The sequence below is a fragment of the Ciconia boyciana genome, chromosome 1 (assembly GCF_034638445.1).
Source record: "Ciconia boyciana chromosome 1, ASM3463844v1, whole genome shotgun sequence".
Lineage (NCBI taxonomy): Eukaryota > Metazoa > Chordata > Aves > Ciconiiformes > Ciconiidae > Ciconia > Ciconia boyciana.
In genome coordinates, this window is record NC_132934.1 from 76,200,662 (window position 1) to 76,221,562 (window position 20,901).

The window sequence follows — 20,901 nt, forward strand, 5'->3', positions numbered from 1 at the left end:
AGTAAACCATTAACTCCTTGAAAAAGGCTTTTCTCCTTCTAGCAATAAATTCCCAGGTCATATAGTTTCAATAGTTTCCCAGATCACTCGCCTTCCTTCGTAAGAGTGCCTGAGAAGCGTGGATTTTGAGAAAGGATCTTCCATGAGTTTTATAGCTCCTGTTGTGTTTACAGGCTTCATGAGAAAAGGAAGCAGTGGTATTCTGAGCACGGTACTTCTTGGGATCTTTACAGGAATATTTGGTTAAATATTTGCAACAAACAATCTACCTGGGAAACACATCCCTTTTCCTGCTTCCAAGTTGTCTGCTGACACTCTTGAAAGTCATAGTGAAAAATACTTAGTGCAAACGACTCTCACCCAGTAGACTGCAGGAGAACTGGTCATCAGCACCATTCCTTTCTCCCGGAGGTATCCCTCCAGTGTTGGGTTTTTTCAGTTTCTTAAGGTGAAGGTATATGTGCGTAGCTGACCATGTAAACCCCACGCTCCCCAACAGATTCACCTAATCTTTGCAAATTTCTTCCTACCCATACCTAATTTCATGTTGCGCTTAAGGTCTTTCTCACAGACTGCTTAGCACTTCTTCCTGTCTAAAAGAGCATAAAAAGGCATTAGACGCAGGTCAGAACTAGAAGCGACAACCTTCTATGTCCAGAAGAGTTCTTCAGCAGGAACTTTACATCTTGCCAGGTGTGCTTACAAAAAACATACTCAGTGGTATAAAGCCATGAAGGAAGATTTGATCATAACCCAAGATCCAGACCCACTAGAAATATTTGTAGAAACATCCCCAAACCTGCAAATATTTATACGCTTGCATTTAAATTGAAGCACGTGTATGCTCTTGAAAGTGTTCTTCATGTAGCATCAATGCGGTCACATGGAAGCAAAATCCTGCTCTCATCTAAAGGATCAGGACTTAAAAAAAAAAACCCCACCAGAAAACAAAAAGAGAAAACGTGCTACACTCAAAAGCCCACCAGAGGAACGGTATGGGAATATGGTTAAAATGGTGATAACACAAACAACAACAAAAAAAGTTCTCTTAATGAGACTCTTCTTTAAAGGACCAGCATGTCCTCATCTCCGAACACGGTGCACAGGCAGTTTTGAAAAGGCCACCAGCCCAGGGAAGAGCTGGGAATGACTACTGCTGCTCCGCTGCTGCGGCCGGGCGCGGAGAGCAGACCCAGCGCAAATGGTCGTAGGCAGTGAAAAATGTCAGTGAATCACAGCTCTGAAGTTCATTTGCAAACAGGTTTGGCGTTTTGTTAGAAACGGTCATTTTTCCTATTCCAAGTTGCATAAACACGAAACGGATTAAAACTTCTTATTCAAAACTTTCTGCCCAAAATAGCCGCCTGCTTAGGAGTCTTTGCTACTCTGAGGTTTGTTTTTTTTTTTTTTTCGGGGAATTTTCCATCATCAAAACCCAAAGCAGAAACAATAGAAAACACTGACTGCCGGCTTTCCACATGTCAGTTAAAAATAAGCACCAAAGGCATTCTTGCTTCTTCCAGAAACAATAGAAAAATCTCAGGGAAAACAAAATACCCCCATGCCTGTGCCCCAGCCAGAGCTCTCACTAGTCTTCCTCCTTTGGGACCGGAGCTCTCCCCCAGCTCCTGCAGCTCTCCCTCCAGCGGGACCCCCGGCTCCCTCCACCCGGGGATGCAGGCTCCCAGCGGATACCCGGCGGAGGTGGGTACGGGCGGCCCCGCTCTCCCCGGGACCGGGACCGGGACCGGGACCGGGACCGGGACCGGGACCGGGACCGGGACCCGCCCCGAACTCCCGCCGGCACCCGCTGCCCCCGCACGCTTTCTCGGCCGGTCCCAGCGACTCTGTTGGGGGGTTTATTTTTAGGCAAGGCTGTAGCGCCTCTCCTTTAAAAGGCTGCTGCCTGCCCGCCCGCCCGCCCCCGGCGGCGGGGGAGGACGCGGCGCGGACGCGCCCTCGCCCGGACCGGCGGCGGGGAGCAGCAGCGGCAGCGGCGGCAGCGGCAGCGGCGGCAGCAGCAGCAGCGCTGGCGGCGGGGGGTCGCGGGCGGCTGCGGCTTTAAGAGCTCCCACAATGCCGTGCTGGCGTCCCAGTTCCGTTACATGTCTCTCCCGGTGAAGGGGAGCGAGGGAGAGGCAGGAAGGAGGCGGGGGCGGCCGCTCCGGGCGGAGGACACCCACGCGCGGCCGGGCGAGAGGCGGCGGCGGCGGCGGCTGCTCGGCGGGGCCGGGGGAGGAGCGGGGCGCCCCGGAGGGCCGGGCTGAGCCGAGCCGAGCCCCCGGGCACTGCGCCGTGGGCCGGCCGCGCCGACCCCCGCGGGGCGCGAGGCGGAGCCGGCGGCCGTTGGGGCCGTTGGCGCTGCCCGCGGAGCCGCCGCGGGACGGGCGCCGAGCCGCCGCCGGGGGAGCGGTAAGTGCGCGGCCAACTCCGGCGCGGTCTTGTCCCGCCGGAGCCCGCTCTCCTCCCCTTCACCCGCCGCCCTGCTCGCTGTCGCCCTCCCCCGCTGCAGCCCCTCTCCCGCAGCCCACCCGGCTCCGCGTCCCGCCCCGGTCTCCTCTCCTCGGCGTCTTTCGGTTCGTCCCCGCTGCAGGGTTTGTGACCCTTCTCTGCCGCCTCTCCCCCGTTGTCCCCGTCTCCCTTCTGCCTCCACTCGCCAACTTTCCCGTCCGTGTTGCCCGTTTCCCACTTCTCCTCGGATTTTCAATTTTGGGGTTTTTTTTTTGGCGTTTTCGGCTCTCCCGTTCCCCCTTACGCGTCTGCCCTGCCCGCTCGCACTCGTTCCTGCCCTTTCGCTTCTTCCTTCGCTACTTCCCCAGCTCCCGCCAGCTTTTCCTCTCTCCTGGCATTTTGTCTTTCTTCTTCCTTCGGGCATCGTGTGGAAAAGTAAGGGCATTTCTCTGTGTCCTTGGGAAAGGGACTTCAGAAGCTACTTTTCTTACACTGGGAAATCTTTGTAGTAGTTTTCTTTTTTCCCCTCCCTCTTACTGTCCCCGAAAAGAAAATTAAGCCTATTTTTCTTTTTATTTCTCCCCCACCCCCACCGTGGGCTGTTTGTTTTGGTGTCCCCCCCTCCCCCCCCTTCCAGACAGTGCCGATTTGTTTCACGATTAATCTCTCTTATTCCTGCCCCAACCCCTCGCTCTCTCTTTCTCTCCCCAGTAAGAAAAAAAGATTACAGGAAAATCTGTTTTGCCAGCAGGGAATGTCTGAGATTTATTTTTTTTTTGGGGGGGGGGAGTGGGAGACTACTGATGAGAAAAGCTTAAACAAATACAGTACAGTAGGACAATAGAGGCATGAACTTTAAAGGGTAAGAAAAGGGATTCTGCTCCTGGGTTTATGCAGCTCTGAACTGTTGTTGGGAAGGTCTGGTCCAGGGTCTGGTTTGGGGTTGTAGTAGTCTGGTGTGTGCCAGCGTCTCTTCTGTTCAGCAAAGTGGCGTTTTAACATGCCGACAGAGCGGTGTGCTAAATTGCGGTTCAGTATTGCTCGTGGGCTTCATCAGCGTGGAAAATCAGAAGGGGGGGAAGGTTACAGATTTCGGTGTCCCCTTTAGAATTACACCTGTCACGCTTTCCATCCCAAAACTGCAGATATATCCGAGGTTGACACATGAACAAAATTGCTGGAAACTGCTTACATCTGTGTCAAAAAGTGCTGTCGTGTGGTTTATGAAGTCTGGTTCGGACCTCACAAGCTTCTGCTTCAGCTCTAGTCAGCATCACACGTTAAAATTAAGTATGTGCCAGGCTGTGGAGAGCAAGGAAATCGATTGCCTAACGATTTCTGCCAAGACACCTGTTTAAGGGTTTTCACGCTCCCAGTTAATTGTGTTTGGTAGTGGTGTGATTAAGTGTTGTAAAAGTAAGGAGCTATGTCTTTTTCGGTAGAGAATATGTAGTTCATGAATAAAATGTCAGTTTTTTTAGGTCCGAAGGAAACCGTGGATCTTGGTTGTGTTGCATTATGTCTGTTGATAGATACTGTTCCAGGAGACCACAAGGTTACATGGCTAAATTGCGAATTAAGTAAGCCCTACTTTTTTCCTCTTTCTCTAAAGAAGAGAGAAAATACCCACTTCAGACCAACTTTTGTTCTATGATATCTAATTAGAAAGTAGGCTAGACATTAAACTCGAGGTACTTTTCTTTGTGTCTTACAGCAAAAAATGATTTGATATGTGATGAGTTGCTGAGGGAACCGAAATGCTTGCTTGGTTTTCATAGTGTTTAGTTGTATGCCCTTTAGGACAACTGAGAGAGTTAAGGTGGTTCACTTCTTACACTTAAGTAATCTCTCTGTCCTTCTCCTGCCTCACCCACACAAGCCCAACAGAATTTGATCAGTTGTTTGAATGAATCTTCTTTTTTTAGCTTTTAGGAGATGAAAAACTTTGGGATGGGGGGGGGAATAAAAGGCAAAAAATAAGAAGTCGTATTAGCAAGGAGTTTGTCTTTTAAAACTGAACTTTGGACTGTTTCTGGAAACACCACCGATAATTCACCAATAAGAGCCAAATTAAGTTGATTAGCACCACTTCTTAAAATCCTTTTGAGGAAAGCCCTGAAAAGGAACATGTTGGATAGAAAGAAGGAGATTTAGTTGCTGAAATGCAGTGCTGAGGATGGTGGGTTCTGTTCCTGCTTCTGCCATCGCATGGCAGTATGACCTCTGCCTGAGCTGCCGTCCTGCCTGCACCTCGTAGGATATGGGGATTTTCCTGACTCTCTGTTTAGTGCTTTTACACATGACTTTAAGAATAATTAACGTGTAAACATATTACTCCTTGTTTAGTTGTGGGTTTGAATGCTGGTCGGGTAGTAGTTTTGCTTGTGCTAATATTCATTCCTCAAAAGTTGTAAAGTAGAACTCTCGATCATCGCCATTTATTTTGAGAGCAGCATAAGATTTTTGCATTGCTGTAATGATTTTGAGACTAGAGTTATTTTTATCCCCTGTATATCTCTGACAATATTAGTGCATGCTTCTTCTGTGGTGCCTTAACAGTCTGCCTCAAGCTGAATTTGAAGGGCACAGTTGGTCTCTCCAGAAAGAAACTCTAGCAAATTGAATTGCAGGGTGGAAAACTGTCTTGTGGGGACTGGGCTGAGGACCCCCCTCAGCGTGATGCATGCAGTTCCTTGGGGTTGGTTTTTTTTGTGAGCTCTGTAATTATGAGATTGGCTTAGTATGTGTGTTTTTTTGTTTGCTTTCTAATTTTAGGGTTTTGCCTGGGTTTTTAAGTCTTTAAGATCTCTATCTTGAAATTAAATGTAAATGTTGTGTGGTTTTCTAGGGCTTTTTGAAAGCTCAGGTTTTCTTGTAACTTTTTTTCATGCCAGGGTTGGGACTTTACAGCATGATGGAACATATTATAATCTCAATGCCCGCCTTCCCGTAATGTTTGAGACTTGTAAACTCTGTAGATACAAGGCTCTACCCTGTTGCAGGTAGTTCTTTCTCTTCAGTGAAAAGGAGAGACTTGATTCTGTAGAAACTTGCTATTAGGCAGCTGCATCAGCTTTGGGTTATAACTTGCTGTCCTCTTGCATATGCACATAGCTAGCTCCGTGCTTCTCAATCTGGACAGTCAGTCTAGTTTCAAGTTCAGTTTCATAAATGACTAATTCTTGCTATCTTTCCTAACCCCCTTCAAAGTGTATGGTGATATCACAGCTTTGACAAGAATAGTTTTCCTGGCTGACGAGAGGATGTTCATGCTGTTTTCTCCTGTTACTGTTCTGAGGACTGTATGTCAACTTTCTCTGTACTGCTAAAACACGGGGCGGAGAGAGACTGGCCCGCGTGTGCCGAACGGTGCCATGCTGCTGCTTCTCTCTCCAGTTTGTTACCCGTGAAGTTGAGATCACAGAACTTGTCCTGCTTGGGAAAGGAAGGTGGGTTTGAGCTGTAGCTTAAGCTTATAGGGGCTTGTCACATCTGCCATGGGGACTGCAGCCTGGGCCCCTCTGGGCTGTTATTTCACTCGGATCTCTGGAAGCATCTAGTTGTCTTTGTGATAACATAAATACGGAGAGCGTTGAATATATCTCGGAGGACTTGAGGAGATAGGCACTGCAAGCTTTCAGATGGGAGGCACTTGAGAAATCGGCTTAATTCACCTCTTCACTTTTGAGTTACTCCTTAAAGGGGGGAGGAATCTGTTTACTTTCTTGTCGTGCTTGGAAAAAGGGCTTACCCACAACAAAAGACATTGTAATGCTTTCTATAGTCCAGGATTATTGAACAAAAGCGTCTTGCTGTGCAATATTGTTGCTGCGCTCAATGTTGTATGATAACACATGTTTCTCAGCTGTTGTTGATTCCTCAGTGGCACAGACTTCAAAGGAATGTGCTGAAAGAGAGCCGTGGCCAGAGAAAAAACAAGTTTTGTTCCAGTGGCCTGTACCATCCATCTGTTTAAATACTCTGCGGAACTATTCCAGAGCGTTCAGGCATCCAGTTAGGGCTGACAAGCAATTACAGCTGGGAATGGAGCCTACTGCAAAGAGACCACCTAGCGAAGGCTTAAATGCTACCCTGCCTCTATGGGTCAGAGCCCCCCTGCCGTCCCAGCCAGCGAGAAGAGATAAGGTGCATCATTTAGGGTATCTTTCAACATGACATTGTCTAATTCCTAATGCTATTGAGGATTTATTTATTTTTACTCTCTATGCTATCTTTAGCATGAGAAGGGAAGGATGGGAATGAGGACAGAAGGTCATCTTTGTAGTCTCCTCTTCCTATGTAACAAACTACATCTGTAATATAAATGAGTGTGTGTGTGTATATATATATTAGTGAATACTTTTTTCCCCAAAACACATGGGACAGTTAACAGATGACTCGAGTGTTTGCAAAGGTAGCAGTATACGTTACTGAATTAGTTTTAGTTCCAAAACATTACTAGTAAAGTCCTCTGTCTTAAAAGATTGGAGCCAATTATGTTGTGCTATTTCAGAATGAGTTTGGGGAAATATTCCACAATTCAATCCATGGTAACAAATTAAAGAAAACCTGTGTACTCGTGTATTATTCAATCCATGGTAACAAATTACACAGTGGTTTTTTTTTTTGTTTGGTTTTTTTTGGTTTTTTTTTTTTTTTTTTTTACAATTGGATGCTGCTGGTTCCAAGTACTGTAACTTCTGTTTTTACTTAAATTCTGATATTGGAGTCTACTGTGCAAGATGGGTCTCAACTTGTGGTTGCCAACTGAATCTTAAAATTGTAGCCTATGTGCTCTCTGTTGTCCCAGGTACTGGAACTCAGAGGGTAATATTAACAGAGAGACTACAAGTAAACTATCAATAACCTGTAAAGGTCCTTGAACTTTTTCTGTATGGGACTGACATTCATTTTGAAGATTGGGACGAGTACTGTAGATAGAGTAATGCGTGTTTCAGTTAAGAGGGTTTAACCTTCTTTATGAATGGAAAATGATCATGCAGATGCACTAAGAGGATATTTGAGCTTTGAAAAATTGTGAGGCACTCCAGGATTTCTTTTTCACCTGCAAACAAGCAGCACAACTCTAAAGGTAAGCTTGAATGTTGTCCTCTGCTGTAGTATTACTCCTGCCTTTATACTGTGATGTGACATTTATGCCTTTGAAAGAATAGTTGTTTCTCCCAGTGTCAGAAGTCGTGATGGTTTTTTGGTATTTTGAGACATCAGATTTTAATGCCTTACTACCTCTTTGAGCAGAAAAGAGAGGGAAACTTTTAGAAACGTGTAATGTAACTGACTCCCATCCAGCTTCTGCCCTTGCTCCAGGGCTGACGTTGTAGTTTGAATTCATTTACTTGCTTTGAAAGCTGTACTAGGTGTAACCTTGCATCTTACTTCCCTTACTGCAACAGGACCTGATGTGTTTCCAGCATGCACCTTGCTGTGTCTCTAGGTCATCCAGTTTTAAAATGGTGAGGCAATGCTGGTGCTTTCTTTTATTGTATGCTTCACTTTAATCTTAAGAGCTGTTACTTCCTTTTGTTTCAACTGAACTGAAAGTCTTTGCTAAAAGATTTTTGGACTCCTGAAGTGTTTGTCAATGTTTTCAAGCCGTTATTCAAAGGGGGTTTGGAGTTTCCAGAGCAACCTTTTGAAACTTTACGTTTTATCATCAGTCAGCAGTTTCATGAGCATGGATAAGGAAAGGCTGTAATTCCACTAGGCGGCCAGATGTTTTGTGTCAATGCCAAAGTGGGGAGACAGTGTGGCTTTAGGAGTTGGAGAGTCTGTTGTTCTTGTCACTGGACTGTTTGGGGATCTTCAACAGATTGTATCTGCTTTCTCTCCTCTGCCTTCCCCTCCCTCCTGCCATGCCTGTACTGATTGTGATCACCTCCTTTTAAGTAAACTGAGATTGAGTGCAAAGCATTCTTTGTTGCTTTCTGAAAAGTAGATATTTTGTTGTCAGTTTGTGCTTCTTTAATATTAAGCTTAAAGCCATAGAAAAGCTGCATGTAACTTGGCAATTAGTGAATTTATAGCTATTATCCAGTAGATTAATACTAATGTTAACTCTGACTAGTGTGGCATTAAGTGAACAATATAAAGCAAGCAGTTTTCTATGCAGATAGAGGGGAGAGTACTCTTAGAGAGTCAAATCCCCCAGTTCTATGCTAAATTCCACCTTTTTTTGGCCGGTACTTCTTAAAGACTTGTAAGATCCTTGGAGATCCTTGTCTTGCTTCTCCTGCTTCTATGTGACATGTGAAGGAAAGAAGGACAGTGAGGAACTCATCAGATGTCTCCACATGTCAAACTCTTGCTGGAGAAGAAAGTAAGAAGATGCCACAGCTAATAATATTTAAAAGTCGATATTGGGAATCAAGATACCAAATGCTTAAATGTGTCTTTGCAGCTGTATGGCTGGCAATATTAGCTAGCACTACTACCTGGAATAACTGGCATCTGGAGAGAAACATGGCAGTAGTGGAATGTGTGTGGCTTTTGAAAACACATTCTCACTCATCAGAACCACTCCCTTCATGTTATGTGTGTGTGCTTGCTTTGGGCTTCATCCACGGCTCTGAGTCAATCAAAGCCTTTGCGCTGGTGTCATTGGGAGCAAGGAGAGAAACTTCTAGTGAATAAGCCACGTGTTTGAGACTATGTATTTCAAGTAGTGGAATCAACGCTGATGAGCAACAGGGCAAACAAAGAACAGTCGCTGAATACAATGCAATGCTTTCAGGCTATTAATGGGATTGGAATTGGTAACCTGATGCTCTAAAGAGATAACAAAGGCTATATATCATACAAGGGAACATTGATTTTTTTTTTTTGCAGGAGTTGGTAAATAATGTAGTAAAATCTTTCATCAGAACTCATTCTAGTGAACCAGATCTGTTGAAAATGACTCAATTAACAAGAATTTACAAAATAGTCTGAATAGAAAAGTAATTTTCTGTCTTATTACAGTGTTCTTTCACTGCAATTCCTATATTTGCTTACCAGTTTACCTGCTCACCTCATGTCCTGTGAATTTAGCCTTTGTTTCAAACTGAGATACAACATAAATAAAAAGCATTTGGGCTTTTCTTCTTCCAAGAATGGAAGACTTAAGGGGATGACAAAATGAAATATGTGCAAAGTTGACATAACAAATATGGTATGTGACTGTTCCCTTGTTTCCCAGGAACAGACCAGAAGGCAAACAACTTGATACAGAGTACAGCAGTGGTACATGGGATTAAGCTATTCTGTGTGAGGCTGTGGAGGACTCTCCTTAGAGACCTTTTAGTACAAGTAGGATGGACATCTGCAAGGGTGATCTTGTGCAAGAAAACTCAGTCCAACCTTGTAACTCAAGAATTAAGAGAATATTCTACCTTAGGCCTGCTGCTTACTAGCAGGAAAAACTGACTACTTGCCTCCTTTGTGCTTTTACTTAAGCAGAGGAACTTGCAGTCCCCGCAGGCGAGGTGAGAAGATAAAGGGAGCATACCTTCAAGAGGTGGTGTGTGCTATGGGAGAAGACTTGATTGTGAGTTTGCTGTCAGTGAACTGAAGTTCTGTGCACAATGGGTCATGTTCTGTAGAAGTTCAGGGAAGAGGCTCACCTTTCCTAGGTAGGGTGGGAGGAAGCTGGGCTCTCACCAGCAGCCAAGAATCATGCTTTAAAAAGCACTCAGGTGGTGGTTTTGGTTTACTTAAACTTGTAGCAAGACAGAATGGGGTTTTTTTGTGTTTGGTCTCTTAGGACTTGCTGGTCTTCTGTTTGTAATGCATTTGCAAAACAACTCATCAGCAGTGATTTATTACTGTAGTATTTGGAGGCCTTGAATGAGATCCTGACCTCTACTGCTAGGCTCTGTGTGAGTGCCGGTGAGATGAGTGCTCCCCTCCTCTCATGGCTGGAACGGACGGCTGGTGGGACCGTTGGCATGACCTGCCCGTGTGGCATGGCAAGGGTGAGCTGGGAATGCAGTGCAGGTCTGCCGCCTTCCACACCAATGTCCTGCTCGGAGGCCCTCTGTCACCTGCCTGTGTCATCTGTTGCGGGTGTCTCTGTAGTCCAGAATATCCTCTCCTGGTCTATCTTGCCAGATGTTGAATTTGCAATGTGCCTGTTAAAATATGGGGCTCTTCCTCAACCTGATGTTGCTGGTTTCCCACTGCACCTGCTGTCATTCTGTTAACACTTTAAATTAGCGAATTGGTTGTGTGGTCTGTGTGCCTGATGGCACTGCCACTTCTTTCTGCTCTGCTGTAATGCTTCCTAAATACTTGTTCATGAACTGGTGGCTTTGTAGGTGTTTGGTTGCGGTGCAGCGTTTGCTTTTTGATGCGGGTTGAGGGGAAGATAGTGGGACTTTCTCTTCTCCATTTCTCACAGCTGCAGATAGAGGCATTCCTCTAATTCTTCTGCTGCTGAGCTGTTTGGAGCCATGGCGGGGGGGGACGGGGACGGACGGACGGACGACGACGACACAGGGATGGGATGGGACCCTTGCTTTGTTGTTTCCTTGTCCTGGAGTTGGGTTTAACTTACACAGAGCACCTGTCATGTTGTGATCCTGACATCCTGTCACTGCTCATTCCCCTTGCTCCCTGGGAGATAGCATGTTTGTTTCTGGCAGCTCTCTGCCTTACCCTTATAGGAGACTCCAGCCAGGAATTCTCTAGAATTCTTCCCCTACCTCCCCTTGTCCTTCACTGACCTCTAACCACGTTTTTATCTTTCTTGACAAGATTCTTAGTTTCATTTATCTGCTGCTTTCCCCTCACTCTTCAGCTTTGATTATTTTTCCAGGAGCTGCTTAGAAACATTAACCATTACAGATGCGTAGAACAGTCAAATACAGTCAAATTCCTTAGGGTTTTTTTTTTTAGCTTGACTCTAATACTAAAATGCCTATGGCATGTAAATATTTTCTATGTACGCTACTTGTCATGACAAAAAGATCTATCCTCAGCAGAGGGTAAGGAACTGCAGTGGCTATATTTCCATATTACAGTATACCACTATTACCTGTTGTAAGAGCCCTATGTTTCCCTACCTGAGCATAAACCACTGCTATAGTAAGGGCATATAAGTTCAAACTTTGTTTTGTATAGTGAATGTTAATGACTTTTGAAATGTCTTTACATGCTGTAAGATAAAAATGTGACATAAATAGAAGGAAATGGCAAATGTACTTTCCTTTCTTAGGCTTATGGCTTCTTAACTGCTTGAGAAATGCTCTGTCACCTCTAAGACAATATTATTTTGTTCTAAAAGACTTAAATCATTTACCTCAACTTTTGTAAAATGTACTTGCTTTTAGTTATGTGGGTAGCAGAGAAGAGGATGACTAAATTTATTTAAATATATACAGCAAGGGTATTTTTTCCTATTTTGTAGTGCCCTTCACACTTGTCATTCTAAATGCATATGCAAAAGCCTAAATAATTAGAAATCTATATGCTTTCTGACCATTATTTACTTTAATAGTCCATAATGATCTCTGGACGAACTGTATTTTACTTTGGAAGACAACATTTCAAATTAAGCTCCATTATCTTCAAATTGACTAGTATGAATGAGAATAGCATTCAATGTATACGCTGTTTTTAAGAGTACCCTTCTTTTTCTTCCTCATGTGGACATAAAACATGTAGAAAGGCAGAAGACAGTTTTGTTATAATGGAGTGCAAATTAAATAAGAGGGAAGATTGTCCTGTATTATCTGAAATGTCCTCTCTACATTGCTGCTGTAAAATGTTCTCTGATATGAAAAAGGTGGGTAATGGCTTCCCAGCTTTTCATCAGATGGGATATATCTCATCATCCCCCAGTTTTGAGAATGGATCCTATCGCTCAGTAGAGCGATGTGGGTAGGTGGCTTCTGTGAATAGACAATGCTTCCCTCGTATGGACCATGACTCGTGGAATCGCAAGCCCAGCAGGACTTCTGTTTCAGCTTTGGGGCTTACAAGAAGAGGTTGGTTTCAGAGCACCACAGTTAGGAAATGGAGCTAACAGAAGTTTGGACACCATCTGAAACTGGGATCTCATGGAAAAAAAGAAAAAAGACTGTTTTTTAGATCAGTGGATGGTATTATTTGACTCCCTCATGACGATCATAAAGTGTGATGTCATGATGTATAGCACTACTGTTGAGTCTCTTCTTACTTGCTGGGATCTCAAGTACTGGGCAGATGAGAATCTCTCTGGTTTGATTTTAATGTTGAGAACGGAGCTATCTGAGATACTTAATTCATAGTACAAACCTTAGTACAAGATTACAGGGCAAACTTCCTTTGGCTATCCAACCACTACTTCTCAGTGGCTTTTTTTCATGAAAATGTAAAAGATATAGCTACTAGATGACTAATTAGACCTTAAACCAGCAGTTGGTATGTCCCATCCTGAGTCAAGGAGCCTGTTGGCAATCCCAGCAAGATGTTGCTGTAATGAAGTCCTGCTCTGCAAATGAGCGCTTGATTAACTTGTGTGTCAACATGACCACTTCTGTCAGTATTCTGAAATGCTTAACAGCAGGATGCTGTTGTGAGGTCGCAAAGGCATAGATGTAAAGTTATGATAGTCAAACAAGGTGCCACCTATGAGCATAACTGTTATAACCACGCCTGTGTGCTGTGGCTGTCACGTAAGTCAGGGGAAACTTCTGTAAAAGATGTTAAGCTAACCTGATTTACCTAGCACCTTGAGTGGGATAACAGCATGCACGTAGCATCTCTGCTGGCAAGAAGCTCAAGCGAAGAGAAATCTAAAACTTCATGTTCTTATGGCATACTTAACAGCAGTACTTTATGAATGACCTTTTAAGGAACAAGTGTCAAAGGAAAGGTTCATCTTGTAAGTGGAGGCAGCTATGTCAGAAGTGCTAACTAGAAGAGTGTATTTATGTTACAAGCTTGTTAATTGGTTTCAAAGGTAGTGGTGAATTGTAGTTTGCGTTGTTGATTCTAGGGGTTGCGAAGCGCGTATGTAAAGTGTAATCTGAGTTGGTACCTAGATGCTGTGTAGCAAATAGGAAACTACTGGATACTCTTACAGCATCTTTTCCTGCAACTCCTTTAGCTTTTACTACAAAATAGTAACAGTAATGACCAGTACTCTAAAGCTGTTAGAGCATACAGAGCTTTTTTAATGAGGCTTCATGTGTTCTTATGCCTGATGGAACTTCCGAATAATCTTGCTGTATGTCCAGTGTTGTCATCTTGCTCTGTGGTGTGTTCTATGTCTTACTGACTTCTGCAACCAGTTTTAATAAAGTCAGTCCTGCACTTGTTGTAGTGCCATTAGAAAACTGGAAATAGCTGTACGGCCCAACGTGGGTCCTTTCTGCTAAACTTGATGTTGAAGTGAGATATTAAAACCAAGGCAAGTTTAGTGAGTATTTTGACTTCTGTGCATTTCTATAGCCCTTTTTCAAAAAATGTCTTGATCATGTGATTTCCTGCAATGGATTTATTTCTGATGTTGAGAATTAATATGGATTTTCAAAGAGATCACAAAGTAAAGAACCAACAATACTAATCTACAAGCTTTTACTGTTTGATTGGGTTTTTAAAGTACATACAGTAGCAAATTGATGAGAGTATCCTTTGAGAAATTCTTTACTAACACTTCTACAGGAAGAACTTTAGGTTCTGTTTTGCTATGGTGAGCCCATCATCAGGGTGTCTGACTGGTTACCTTGTACTCTTTAGCACTCTTGACATGCAAATGGTTTCTGTTCATCTCAAAGGCATTATTCACCCTGAACCCTGTGGATGTATTGAGATATTCTTTCTGTGTTTTGTTCATGTGACTTAATTTCACTACAGTGAAGGCCAAGCATGTCTATGAACTTTGTCTGGAACAATATTGTTTGCACTGCTAGTATTTATTTGCTCAGACCAATTTGACTATGCGTGAACCTGAGGCGGAGCTTGAATATGTCTGAATTGGTGACTTGTGTCTAGAATTGCTTCTTATGTGAATTTCAGTTTTGTTCATTCAATTCTCAGTTATTTCAAAATTTCTAGCATTTTAGTAACATTGACTTTTATTTAAGACTTATATTAATGACTGCTGATATGGAGTATAATACCTTTATCCAAAATGAACTTTCTTTTAGGACTGTAAAGTTGTATGGTGAATCTTTCATGAGTTGCCTGGGAGACTTTGAGGAAGAATCATCCTTAGGAAGTGGGTGGAACATTCTTCTCTGGCTAAACTGGATTCCCTTACCCAGGGTTTGTCCTTCATACTTGTTGATGGCAGCACAAGGATCTCTCTGCAGTCTCCTGTGCTGTAGGAAGCCCTCAGGAAAGCAGCCTGTCTTCTGACCTTCTGTGCTGCTGTTGGAGAACCATGTGGTACCAAGTTGCCTGCCTCTTACATTATTGCCTCTTCTGGTTTGGTCTCAAGAGCAGGCTGGGAAGAGGAGATGCAGTTTGTGATTATGGGCTAACACTCAAAGATAGATACCCTGCTGGCTGTGTTTCTTTGTCTTTTTTATTTTTTTAAATGAATTCTTGCTGGGTTTTGGTCAATGAGTATTGAAACTCCCAAACATCTCAAGTCGCCTGTTTTTATCTTTCTTATACCTCCTGGGATTTGTATATGACACTAGCTGCTTTCTGTGCATTTAACAGATGTGGGGGTTTTGTTTGAAAAGAAAAAAGCTTAAAGTATGGATTTATGGTAGGCCTGTAAAAATGTGTGTTACTTTGTCAGCTTATGCTGTTAAAAAAAATACTGTATGTAAGAATAAATGTGTTGGTCTTCATGTGAGATGCTTTTACACTCAGTCAATAAGTGCTGAAGTTTATTTGAAGCATCAGAAATGTAGGTGGTAGAGAATGAGGTAAACAGTGATTTGGTGTAAGTCTAAAGAACCATCATCCCCAAACAAATTGTGACACAACTTACCTAAGTTTGCTTTTGTGTGTTTGCTTATTTGGGTTTGTGGTAACTGATTTGTATTGTATCTTGAGGGAAAGCGATGGCATTGTGACAATTCACATGGAAAATGAATGTGCAAGCTTATTTACATGTCATTCATATGAAATTCAAGTTGACTTATTCCACTGAAAGACACCGGTCCCAGGCTGTGAGAAACCCAGTTGCTTTTTTTAATGAGTCAACACTAGTTGTCTTCTGAGACTCAACTTCAACTCTGCCGGTATAGATTTACTCATGACTCACTTGTAAGTGAACATGACTTGATTAAAAATGTATTCAGCATTAATAACAAGGGATACTTTTTGCACTTTAAGAAAAGCTTTTGGAAAACTGGAGTAATTCAATGGCTCTGAACTTCATTAACTGTAAAAGGTATTTAACGAAGAAAAAGATCAAGATTTGTCACTGCCTTAGGGCTAGTCTAAGTGAGTGATCTCTGAACTGTGTCATTATCGATGACCATATGTAAAGAATTGGAGGCTTTTGTTTTCTAGAGAAGCATCTTCATCCTTTGAGTCAGTTTTTCAAGACCCAGCTGGTGAAAGCAACCTGGTCTGAACTGAGTGTTGGCCTTGCTTTGAGCAGGAGGCTGGACTCTTGTGGGTCCTTCCAGCCTGAAGGATTCTGTCAATTTGTTTATTTTCTTTTTGTTTTTAAGAGGTGTTTGTACCACATGACCACCATCAGCTGTAATGGGATAGCCTTGCTGATACTTCCAGCAATTAAACCAGAGATGTAGATAAATCCTTGCTCTTAAGTGATTTTTTTAATAACATTTTTTGCTTACTTTTATAGCACTTCTACTGGAATAAATACAGAACATCTAGGACTTTCTCTGCATCTCTCTTTCTGGCCACTGCAGAATCTTTGTTTAAAGAGGTGGAGTAGGGCAAGTTGATGTTGGCCTTTCTCTAAATTCTAGGGTAAGTTCTCGGCTTTCCAGAAGCTGAGTCTTGTATGGAATCTAATGATTCTGTACTGGAATGCAGCAGACAAACAAACTGTGCTTTAGGGAAACTTGTCAGAGATGTAAATATATTTAAATTCCTTATGAATTATTTAATGGAAAAAAGGCTATAAAGATAATGAACATTAGAGATGATAATGCAAAATGTATTGACTAAGAAGAAAGAAGTTCTAACAAAATTTGATTTATACATTCACCTGATGAGACCTATAATGAGGAGTTAAAAATACAGACTTTTCTATAGGAAAGGAGCAATGAGATCTCTCTCTTAATTGGTGTGCGTGCGTAGTTGAGTAAGGTGCATATGGAAAAAACATGCCAGGATCCAGGATTTCAGGTCTGCTTGTTCACACACCACTTTCTTTGTGAAAGGAATAGTAGAGTGGGTGTTCCTTCGTCTATTTAGACTTCTGCAGCCTTTGTCACAGATAAGCCTGTAATTCACTGATGATGACTCTGAGACTTCCAGAAACATCCCACTCTGGGCCCAACATGATAAATCAAGCTTCAGCTACAAGCTTTGAAGTGGGAGCAGAAGAACAGATTTTTAATGAAGTTGAGGAGGAATAATTGATTAACACCCTGTGCTTCACTGGGTGCTACATGATCAGAATTTTTTCTTTAAATTTAATCCTCGATCAAACCATTCTACTGTCACTTTATTTGTTGAGGGAAAGGGTTCCACTTTGGTTCAAGTACTGATGTACAGATTTTATACAGTTGATAAAAAGTATGTTGAGTAGGTTGCTTGGTGTACCTTTTCATGGAAACCTTATTTTCTTCCTTTCAATTACCTGATACTTTTTTTTTTTCTGGTAAAACAGTGCTAGAACATGCTATCAAGAGAAAGGGGGAGAAGTTAATTCTTCACTATTGTACTTAAAGATGAAGTAATCTTGCAAGAAGGCAATAGTAGATGGGATAGAGATAGATTAAACTTTACAGGAGTAAGAACACAAAGGAAACTTGCTAAATGGTCACTTGTGCAAAAATACTCGGCAACTATAGCATCAGTTCTTAAAAAGTTTGGCAAATATCTGAGCATCGCAGTATGTGTTTAGTTACTTATGTATAGGCACCTGAATTTCAAAATCTTGAGTTTCTTAATTTAAAAATCAGAAAATTAAAAGTTAATTTAATAGAACCTACGGTATGAGTCGGGGGAGGTTTAAAGGGAAATCTCAGGATAATGGTATATTCTGGCATACTCTGCTGATTGTTTAGTCATATGCATCAATAGTTATCAATCCTGATGATAACTTCTGTTTTCTAAATCAAGATTAGATAGTGATTTGGAGTCACTGTGGTATCTCAGAATGGTTTCTTGAGGACTTTTTGGTATCTCTTGCTTCCTGATTTTGGTAAAAATGTAAGACTTGATTTAACTGCTTGCTAGCTTGTGTTGGAAGCTCATAGTTTAGCTCCTTAGTTTATTCACTGAAAAGCAATGTATTATGAAGTGAAAAGTGACTAACTGTTGAAATTTGAGCATGGGACTCTTGAATATGCACACAACGCTGATTCCAAAGTCAGTGGCCTGATGCCAGTTGAGGTGGGCTGTGGTAGAACTGAGCCACTGCTAAGTACTTTTGCAAATACAATCATTGGTGCTGTGGAAAGCCAGTGTGCAGTGAACACAGGTTATTGTGTGCAGGAGTGAGAGAACATGTAAATTGCTCTATACTGGTGTAGTGCTGGATTTGATTTTGGGATTTGCTTGTAGAAGACAGATGGAAATTGTAGTAGGCCCTGTGTCTGTAGGGATGTGTAGTTGCAATACTTTCGTTTAGAGTTGAAATAAACATTGTAGTACTTCAGTGCTACTAGCCTTATAATAATATGCAGGCTCGTTGCCAGAGCTGTTGTAAAAGCAGTTGTACCGGCTTTCATAAGAAGGTCTTGGAGGTCAGTTAAGTGTCTGCCTGGGACCAGTAAGCCCTTATTACTGACTATGTTGTGGAAGTATGACGTACTAGATCTTGGAGAGCCTTACTGTAGTAGTATCAGTTGCAAACCATAGTATTCATGGTATTGGAGGCAATGTGCATGGAAATGCATGGGTATTATTGGAAACAGCTTTTAGATGGCAAAGGGTGTTTAAAGATCGGGGAACTCTGAGCTTGTCAAATGTTTCTGTAGCATACTTTGGCCATCTTTTAGCCACTGGTGTTGGTAGTCTGCTGAAACATGGCTTCTTGATGGTGTGTTTCTCTTAAACAGATCAATTGATTAAAGTGTTTGTTAAAAGTTCACTAGTAAAGCAAGACCTATAAATCCTGTTGTCTTTTGATGTGACTTTAAATAACAGGGCATTTGTGTGTTTGTGTATATCTCTTTGAAAGGGGAAAAAGAAGCTTCCATGCTTTCACAGCAACTGTACTTTAAAAATACCTATCACTGCCTATGGAGCGCTTTCTAACTGCATCTTTTCACGTAATAATTTTGCACTTCCTTTACAGTGACAATTTACAGTGGAACAGCATGCTTTATTTTTGGCAATCTTCTTAAAAGGGCCTGGATTAAGATCTCTGACCTACAGCTGTTGTAAATAAAAGTCTTTTTGTTTTAAAGCCTTTTAAAGTTGTTCCCTTTTTGTGTTAATTGATTAAAATATGTACTATGTTGGCCAGAGTTTCTCTTGCAAATTGGATAAAACAAAACCACGGACTAGATACCAAAAATCAACAATATAACTTCCTTGTTGGGAAGGTTGACTATTATTTTGATGGGCTCCGTTTGCCTGTTGTGGGCATGTATATATGTGTGTTCTAGCCCCAAGACCCCTGAGATTGACATCCTACTTTACTAGGTCTGTCTGTCTAAGTGTTACAGAACAGATGGTTAATTCAAAACCAAGAGTCTTAAAGCTGGGTAGCTAAATCTGATCTCCTAAAAATGAGGTTGCCAAAACAAGCTGCTGTATTTGATGTAGCTGCTGAATTGGTCTTTTATTTGATACAAAGGCAAACCTCAGTCTAATGCCTAAATGTAAAGAGGCTAGTCCTTTCAAAATTTTTTCAGCTTTTAATTTCTTTCAGAACCTATAAGAACCTATAACTTGAAGCAGTATGTTGCTTACATATTGTAGGGCTCCTGGAGGAGAAAAAGGCTTATTTCAAAGCCATTGTTTTTTCTGGGCTTATCACGGTGGTCCTGGGTTTTAAAAGTAAGAGACAAATTGCAGCAGTGGAATAAGGCTGACGCCTGCTTTTTAACTTGCCATGATTTACTTTTTTTCTATTTAGGTAGTCAGTGAAATGAGAAGGAAAATGCAGATTGTTAGAAGAAAGGATTATTGTGTTTACAGGCAAATTCTTTCTCTTGTTGTCAACAAACAGGATAGATAATTTGAGACAGGTGTTGTGCCAGAAGAAACCTTTAGATCATCTAATCCAACCTGCACACCACAGATCCGAGTTATCTCTGGACTGAGCCTAATAGTAAATGAATCTGTGTACTGATTCATTGTGTGTACTGAATCTGTGTACTGAAAATGTGTACTGATACAAAAGGGATTAAAGCATTTATTTTCTGCATTCATCCTGTTGGGATTATTTCTTAGGGACACCATTTCACACTAACCTACTTTCCTACTTTCAAATGAGACAGATGAGCAGACTGATGCTGTTTATCTCCGCCCTTGGGGGTTTAAATACTTACGATTCTTCTCTGAGCTGCTGGAAGTTATAGTCACTTTTCAGGAATCTCTGACCTTGCAATCCATTTTTCTATGGTGGATTGAGTATTTGATCTTAAAGAGAGTTCTGTATGTGACTTTTGGGGGGTTATTTTTCACTTACATGATGCTGTAAGATGAGCTGTTACTTTTTTTAGGAATACTTTATCTTGAATCATAATGCATGACATGGAGGTAGCTTGATCATTGTATAAAAGTTGGAGAAAGCAGTGAAGTTATTTGTGTATGCTTCTGCCTTGATAAATGCCTTAAAGTAAAAAAATTTCAGGCTTTCAAATATTTATTTGCTTTTGCTGGTTCTTTTAATGTTTAACTCTGTGTATGAAAGGTGTCAGGCAAACAGGTGGAAACTGAATCCTTCCATCTGTTTGATTTACACCACAAGTTTTGTGGGTAGAGTTGTGCTTGCTGGGTAAGAATCTCAAATCTCAAATTCTTGTGGGGTAGCCCACTATTTGCTGTAGAGAGGACGTTGCTTGACTTGGCTGCATTTTTAAATGCTAGGTGAAATCATGATTTCCATGGGGCTTTTGGGCTTTTCTTAGAAGAATGAGTTGGTTTTGGTTCTTTTTAAATTCTGCTGCTTCTAGTTGGCCTCAAGACCCTTTTATTTCAGGGACTTCAACAGCTCTGTTGAAGCTATCAGCCATATCCTCAGGCTTCTGGAGGTGATGGTCTTGAGAGGGGGGAGTCATTTGAAATACCATCTATTCGTCTGCTGATCTGTGATTAGGGCATAGACTTAAATGTTCATACCTCAAGTTCTTGCTCACAACTTGAAATGGCCCCTTCAAACCTGGTGAAAGAACAAAGTTCAGGAACTAGAGA

The 20,901-nt window shown here is 42.1% G+C and overlaps 1 protein-coding gene and 1 long non-coding RNA gene across 9 annotated transcripts in view; both read left to right on the forward strand.

The window, feature by feature from the left end:
• The first annotated feature begins 1,983 nt into the window (after nt 1–1,983).
• Nucleotides 1,984–20,901, forward strand: part of RASSF8 (Ras association domain family member 8) — a 93,482-nt gene continuing 74,564 nt past the window's right edge. For 4 of the 8 annotated variants that reach the window (XM_072875385.1, XM_072875424.1, XM_072875394.1 and 1 more), the window contains exon 1: nt 1,984–2,412. The gene's annotated coding sequence lies outside the window, so the exon portion shown is untranslated. The other 4 variants (XM_072875402.1, XM_072875445.1, XM_072875454.1 and 1 more) reach the window with 3 other exon arrangements.
• On the forward strand, nt 7,499–8,729 carry LOC140649042 (uncharacterized). Its single transcript, XR_012041450.1, has 3 exons — nt 7,499–7,543; nt 7,866–7,925; nt 8,665–8,729. It is a non-coding gene; the product is annotated as an uncharacterized lncRNA (long non-coding RNA).